This window comes from Ictidomys tridecemlineatus, chromosome 8 (assembly GCF_052094955.1).
Source record: "Ictidomys tridecemlineatus isolate mIctTri1 chromosome 8, mIctTri1.hap1, whole genome shotgun sequence".
Taxonomy (NCBI): domain Eukaryota; kingdom Metazoa; phylum Chordata; class Mammalia; order Rodentia; family Sciuridae; genus Ictidomys; species Ictidomys tridecemlineatus.
In genome coordinates this window covers 129,898,721-129,907,152 of record NC_135484.1, presented here as the reverse complement: position 1 = coordinate 129,907,152, position 8,432 = coordinate 129,898,721, and positions in this window count along the sequence as shown.

Sequence of the window (8,432 nt, the reverse complement as noted above, 5' to 3'; positions counted from 1 at the left end):
CAAATTTCGTTCTTCTAGGTTAAACCATTCATTTACAGTAACAGTTTACATTTTTAGATTTCACTCTGTTTCTCCTATATGGATGCATGTATTTGGAACCCTAAATCAAACACGGTTGGTGCTAGCTCATTGAAACATGACACAATAAAGTATTTCCAAGTTCTATCTCAATGGTTTGTTTCCTATTGATGTATCCCTAAGCAGAGACTGGTGAAAATCACTTTAATTGAAAGAGATTGCCTAGGTTTCAAAAAACTACAAGTTTCCTGAAGTCTCAGCAAATATTTTTTCACCCAATCCTGATAATACTTTCAGGTAATGATCAGTACACCAATCCCACTTGGCTCATCAAATTTTGTTCTCAATGTGAATTCGTTCGTTTGCAGTAACAGTTTTCATTTTGAGGTTTCACTCTGTTTTCTCCAATATGGATACATGTAGTGGGAACTCTAAATCGAACACGGTTTGTGCTAGCTCTTTGAAAGTTGACACAATGAAGTATTTCCAAGTGCTATCTCTATGGTTTGTTTCCTATTGATGTAGCCCTAAGCAGAGACTGGCGAAAATCCCTTTCATTGAAAGGGGTTGACAAGCTTTCAAGAAACTACAAGTTTCCTGAAATCTCAGCAAATGTTTTTTCAACCAATTCTGATGATACTTTCAGGTAATGATCAGTACACCAATTTCACTTGGCTCATCAAATTTTGTTCTCAAGGTGAATTCATTCGTTTGCAGTAAGAGTTTTAATTTTTAGGTTTCACTCTGTTTTCTCCTATATGGATACATGTAGTTGGACTCTAAAACAAACACGGTTTGTGCGAGCTTTTTGAATCTTAACACAATAAAGTAGTTCCACTTTCTATCAATATGGTTTATTTGCTATTGATGTAACCATAAGAAGAGACTGGGGAAAATCACTTTCATTGAAAGGGTTGCCAAGCTACCTAAAAACTACGAGTTTCCAGGAATCTCAGCAAATATTTTTTCACCCAATCCTGATGATACTTTTAGGTAATGATCAGTTCAAAAATCTCACTTGGCTCACCAAATTTTGTTCTTTTAGGTTAAATCGCTCGTTTGCAGTAACAGTTTTTATTTTTAGGTTTCACTCTGTTTTCTCCTACATGGGTACATATAGTTGAAACTCCAAATCAAACACGGTTTGTGCTAGTTCTTTGAAAATTGACACAACAAAGTAGTTCCAAGTTATATCTCTATGGTTTGTTTCCTATTGATGTACCCTAAGAAGATGCTGGCGAAATTAACTTTCATTGAAACAGGGTGCCAAGCTTTTAAAAAACTACAAGTTTCCTGAAGTCTCAGAAAATATTTTTTCACCCAATCCCGATGATACTTTCAAGTAATGATCAGTACACCAATCCCACTTGGCTCACAAAATTTCATTCTTCTCGGTTAAACCATTCATTTGCAGTAGCAGTTTTCATTTTTAGGTTTCACTCTGTTTTCTCCTACATAAATACATGTAGTTGGAACTCTATATCAAACACGGTTTGTGATAGCTCTTTGAAAATTGACACAATAAAGTAGTTCCAAGTTCTATCTCTATGGTTTGTTTGCTATTCATGTAGCCCTAAACAGAGACTGCCGAAAATCACTTTCATTGAAAGAGGTTGCCAAGTTTTCAAAAAACTTCAACAACCTCTTTCAATAAAAGTGTTTTCTCCAGTATCTGCTTAGCACTACATAAATAGGAAACAAACCATAGAGATAGAAACTGTAACTACTTTATTGTGTCAATTTTTAAACAGCTAACACAAACCGTGTTTGATTTAGAGTTCCAAATACATGTATCCATATAGGAGAAAACAGAGTGAAACCTAAAAATTAAAACATTTACTGCAAACGAACGGTTTAACTTAAGAAACGAAATTTGGTGAGCCAAGTGGAATTTGTGTACTCATCATTACCTGAAAGTATCATCAAGATTGGGTGAAGAAAATTTGCTGAGATTTCAGGAAACTTGTAGTTTTTGGAAGCTTGGCAAACCATTTCAATGAACATGATTTTCGCAAGTCTCTACTTAGGGCTACATCAATAGGAAACAAACCAAAGAGATGGAACTTAGAAGTACTTTATTGTGTCAAGTTTCAAAGAGCTAGCAAAAACCGTGTTTGATTTAGAGTTCCAACTACATGTATCCATGTACGAGAAAACAGAGTAAAACCTAAAAGTTATAACTCTTACTGCAAATGAATGCTTCAATCTAGCAGAACAAAACTCGGTGAGCCAAGTGAGATTGGTGTAATGATCAACCTGAATGTATCAACAAGATTGGGTGAAAAAATATTTGCTGAGATTTCAGGAAACTCGTAGTTTTTTGGATGCTTGGCAACCATTTTCAATTAAAGTGATTTTCACCAGTCTCTGCTTAGGGCTACATCAATAGGAAACAAACCATAGAAATAGAACTTGGAACAACTTTATTGTGTCAAGTTTCAAAGAGCTAGCACAAACCTTGTTTGATTTAGAGTTCCAAATGCATGTATCCATATAGATGAAAACAGAGTGAAATATAAAAATTAAAACTGTAAAGTCAAACGAAAGGTTTACCCTAGAAGAACAAAATTTGGTGAGCCAAGTGGGATAGGTGTAATGATCATTACCTGAAATATCATCAAGATTCGGTGAATAAATATTTGCTGAGATTTCAGAAACCTCATGATTTTTGGAAGCTTGGCCAACCCTTTTAATGAAAGTGATTTTCGCCAGTCTCTGATTCAGACTACAATAATAGGAAACAAACCATAGAGACAGAATTTGGAACTACTTTATTGTGTCAAGTTTCAAAGAGATAGCACAAACCGTGTTTGATTTTCAGTTCCAACTACACGTATCCATATAGGAGATAACAGAGTGAAACCTAAAAATTAAAACGTTTTCTGCAAACAAATGCTTCAATCTAGCAGACCGAAATTTAGTGAGCAAAGTGAGATTGGTATTCTGATCAACCTGAATGTATCATCAAGATTGGGTGAAAACATATTTGCTGAATTTTCAGGAAACACGTAATTTTTTGGAATCTTGGCAACCCCTTTGAATGAAAGTGATTTCGCCAGTCTCTGCTTAGGGCTACATCAATAGAAAACATACCATAGAGATAGAACTTTGAACTACTTTATTGTGTAAAGTTTAAAGAGCTAGCACAAACTATGTTTGATTTAGAGTTCCAACTACATGTATCCAAATAGGAGAACACAGAGTGAAACCTAAAAATTAAAACTATTACTGCAAAAGAACTGTTTAATCTCAAGGAACGAAATTTGGTGAACCAAGTGGGAATGGTGTACTGATCATTACCTGAAAGTATTATCAAGGTTTGGTGAAAAAACTTCTACTGAGATTTCAGGAAACTCTTAGTTTTTTGGCAGCTAAGAAACCCCTTTCTATCAAAATGATTTTTTCCAGTCTCTGCTTAGGACTACATCAATAGGAAACAAACCATAGTAATAGAACTTGGAAGTACTTTATTGTGTCAATTTTCAAAGAGCTAGCACAAAACTTGTTTGATTTGTAGTTCCAAATACATCTATCATATAGGAGAAAACAGAGTGAAACCTAAAGATTAAAACAGGTATTGCAAACGAACGGTTTAACCTAGAAGAACAAAATTTGGTGAGCCTAGTGGAATTGGTCTACTGATCATTACCTGAAATATCATCAAGATTGGGTGAAAAAATATTTGCAGAGATTTCAGGAAACTCGTACTTTTTTGGAAGGTAGGCAACCTCTTTCAATGAAAGTGATTTTCGCCAGTCTCTGCTTAGGGCTACATCAATAGCAAACAAACCTAAGAGATAGAACTTGGAACTACTTTATTGTTTTAATTTTCAAAGAGCTAGCACATACCGAGTTTGATTTTGAGTTCTAACTACATGTATCCATATAGGAGAAACAAAGTGAAACCTAAAAATTAAAACTGCTACTGCAAACGAACGGTTTAACTTAGAAGAATGAAATTTGGTGAGCCAAGTGGGATTGGTGTACTGATGATTACCTGAAAGTACCATCAAATTGGCTAAAAAAATATTTGCTTAGATTCAGGAAACTCATAATTTTTTGGAAGCTTGGCAACCTCTTTCAAAGAATAGGATTTTCGCCAGTCTCTGCTTATGGCTACACCAATAGAAAACAAACCATAGAGATACAACTTGCAAATACTTTATTATGTCAAGTTTCAAAGAGCTACCACAAACCGTGTTTGATTTAGAGTTCCAAATACATGTATCCATATAGAAAATAAAACCGAGTGAAACCTTAAAATTAAAACTGTTACTGCAAACGACGGTTTAACCTAGAAGAACGAAGATTGGTGAGCCAAGTTGAATTGGTGTAATGATAATTACCTGAAAGTATCATCAACTTTGGGTGACAAAGTATTTGTTGAGATTTCAGGAATCTCACTTTTTTTGAAAGCTTGGCAACCCATTTCAATGAAATTGATTTTAGCCAGTGTCTGCTTAGGGCTACATCAATAGCAAAAAACCATAGAGACAGAACTTGGAACTACTTTATTATGTCAAGTTTCAAAGAGCTATAGCACTATCCGTGTTTGATTTAGAGTTCCAAATAAATGTATCCATATAGAAGAAAATAGAGTGAAACCTTAAAATTAAAACTCTTACTGCAAACGAATGGTTTAACCTAGAAGAACAAAGTTTGGTGAGCCAAGTGCGATTGGTGTAATGATCATTAACAAAAGTATCATCAAGAATGGGTGAAAAATATTTGCTGAGATTTCAGGGAACTCATAGTTTTTTGGAAGCTAGGCAACCCCTTTCAATGAAAGTGATTTTCGCCAGTCTCTGCTTAGGGCTACATAAATAGCAAACGAACCACAGAGATAGAACTTGGAACTACATTATTGTGTCAAGTTTCAAAGAGCTATCACAGACCATGTTTTATTTTGAGTTCCAACTACATGTATCCATAAAGGACAAAGCAGAGTGAAACCTAAAAATTAAAACTGCTAGTGTAAAGGAACGGTTTAACCTGGAAGAACGAAATTTGCTGTGCCAAATAGGATTGGTGTACTGGTCATTTATTGAAAGTATCATCAAGATTGGGTGAAAACCCATTTGCTGAGATTTCTGGAAATTCGTAGTTATTTGGAAGCTTAGCAACCCCTTTCAATGAAAGTGATTTTCACCAGTCTCTGCTTGGGGCTACATCAATCGGAAACAAGCCATAGTGATAGAACTTGGAACTACTTTATTGTGTCAACTTTCAAAGAGCTAGCACAAACCGTGTTTGATTTAGAGTCCAACTACATGTATCTATATAGGAGAAAATAGAGTGAAACCTAAAAATTAAAACTCTTACTGCAAACGAACGCTTTAATCTAGAAGAACGAAATTTGGTATGCCAATTGCGATTGGTGCACTGATCATTACCTAAAAGTATCGTTAAGATTGGGTGAAAAAATATTTGCTGAGATTTCAGGAAACTCGTAGCTTTTTGAAACCTAGGCAACCCCTTTAAATGAAAGTGATTTTCGCCAGTCTCTGCTTAGGGCTACATCAATAGGAAACAATCCATACAGATAGAACTTGGAACTACTTTATTGTGTCAAGTTTCAAAGAGCTAGAACAAACCGTGTTTGATTTAGAGTTCCAACTACATGTATCCATATAGGAAAAAAACAGAGTGAAACCTAAAAATTAAAACTGCTACTGCAAACTAACGGTTTAACCTAGAAGAACGAAAATTGGTGAACCAAGTGGTATTGGTGTACTGATCATTAACTGAAAGTACCATCAAGATTGTGTGAAAAAATATTTGCTGAGATTTTCGGAAACTCGTAGTTTTTTGGAAGCTTGGCAACCTCTTTCAAAGAAGGATTTTCGCCAGTCTCTGCTTAGGGCTACATCAATAGCAAGCAAACCATAGAGATAGAACTTTGAACTACTTTATTATGGCAAGTTTCAAAGAACTAGCACTATCCGTGTTTAATTTACAGTTCCAAATACATGTCTCCATATAGGAGAAAACAGAGTGAAACCTTAAAATTAAAACTGTTACTGCAAATGAACGGTTTAACCTAGAAGAACGAAGTTTGGTGAGTCAAGTGGGATTGGTGTAATGATCATTACCTGAAAGTATCATCAAGTTTGGGTGACAGGTATTTGTCAAGATTTCTTGAACCTCATGTTTTTTGGAAGCTTGGCAACCCCTTTCAATGAAAGTGATTTTTGCAAAACATTACAGGAAGAGGAAATGAAAAATAACATTGAAAACCAACAGTGGGAGATAGGACAGTAAAGGAGGGAAAGTAATTAAAGAGGAAAACAAATCAGGTTTACTAACATTAATAAACAAATATGGTTGCAAGAACAAACCATATCTCAATAATAACCCTAAATGTTAATGGCTTTAACTCACCAATTAAGAGACAAAGGCTAGTTGAATGGATCACAAAACAAGACCCAACAATATGCTGCCTACAGGACATGCATCTGATAGGAAAATATATACATAGACTGAAGGTGAAAGGTTTGGAGAAATCATTCCACTCATATGGACTGCAGAAACAAGCAGGAGTGTTTATACTCATATCAAATAAAATAGATTTCAAACCAAAGTTAATCATAAAGGATAAAGAAGGACACTTCATACTGCTCAAGGGAACCATACACCAACAAGACATAACAATCATAAATATATATGCCCCAAATAATGGTGCAGCTATGTTCCTCAAGCAAACTCTTCTCAAGTTCAAGAGTCTAATAGACCACTATACAATAATCATGGGAGACTTCAACACACCTCTCTCACCACTGGACAAATCTTCCAAACAATAGTTAAATAAGGAAACTATAGAACTCAATAACACAATTAACAATCTAGACTTAATTGACATATATAGACTATACCACCCAATATCAAGTAGCTACACTTTTTTCTCAGCAGCACATGAAACCTTCTCAAAAATAGATTATATATTATGTCACAGGGCAACTCTTTGACAATATAAAGGAGTAGAGATAATACCATGCATCTTATCTGATCATAAAGGAATGAAACTGAAAATCAATGATAAAAGAAGGAAGGAAAAATCATGTGTCACTTGGAGAATGAACAATAGGTTACTGAATGATCAATGGGTTTTAGAAGACATTAAGGAGGAAATTAATAACTTCTTAGAGTTAAATGAAAACACAGACACAACATATCAGAATCTATGGGACACATTGAAAGCTGTTCTAAGAGGAAAATTCATTGCTTAGAGTTCATTCCTTAAAAAAAGAGAAAAACCAACAAATAAATGATCTCATACTTCATCTCAAAATCCTAGAAAATGTAGAGCAAAACAACAGCAAAAGAAGTAAAAGGCAAGAAATAATTAAAATCAGAGCTGAAATTAATGATATTGAAACAAAAGAAACAATTGAAAAAATTGACAAAACTAAAAGTTGGTTCTTTGAAAAAATAAATAAAATCGACAGACCCTTAGCCATGCTAACAAAGAGAAGAAGAGAGAGAACCCAAATTACTAGCATACGGGATGAAAAAGGCAATATCACAACAGACACTTCAGAAATACAGAAGATAATCAGAAATTATTTTGAATCCTTATACTCCAATAAAATAGAAGATAGTAAAGGCATAGATAAATTTCTTAAGTCTTATGATCTGCCCAGATTGAGTCAGGAGGATATAGACAACCTAAAAAGACCAATAACAATAGAGGAAATAGAAGAAACCATCAAAAGACTGCCAACTAAGAAAAGTCCAGGACCGGATGGGTATACAGCAGAGTTTTAGAAAACCTTTAAAGAGGAACTAATACCAATACTTTTCAAGCTATTTCAGAAAATAGAAAAAGAGGGAGAACTTCCAAGTACATTCTACAAGGCAAACATCACCCTGATGCCTAACCAGACAAAGACACTTCAAAGAAAAAAAAACTACAGACCAATATCTCTAATGAACCTAGATTCAAAAATCCTCAATAAAATTCTGGCAAATCGGATTCAAAAACATATCAAAAAAAGTTATACACCATGATCAAGTAGGATTCATCCCTGGGATTCAAGGCTGGTTCAATATACAGAAATCAATAAATGTTATTCACCACATCAATAGACTTAAAAATAAGATCCATATGATGATCTCGATAGATGCAGAAAAAGCATTCAACAAAGTACAGCATCCCTTTATGTTTAAAACTCTAGAAAAATTAGGGATAACAGGATCATATCTCAACATTGTAAAAGCAATCTATGATAAGCCACAGGCCAGCATCATTCTGAATGGAGAAAAAATGAAGGCATTCCCTCTAAGATCTGGTACAAGGCAGGGATGCCCTCTCTCACCACTTCTGTTCAACATAGTCCTCGAAACACTGGCCAGAGCAATTAGACAGATGAAAGAAATTAAAGGCATAAAAATAGGAAAAGAAGAACTTAAATTAT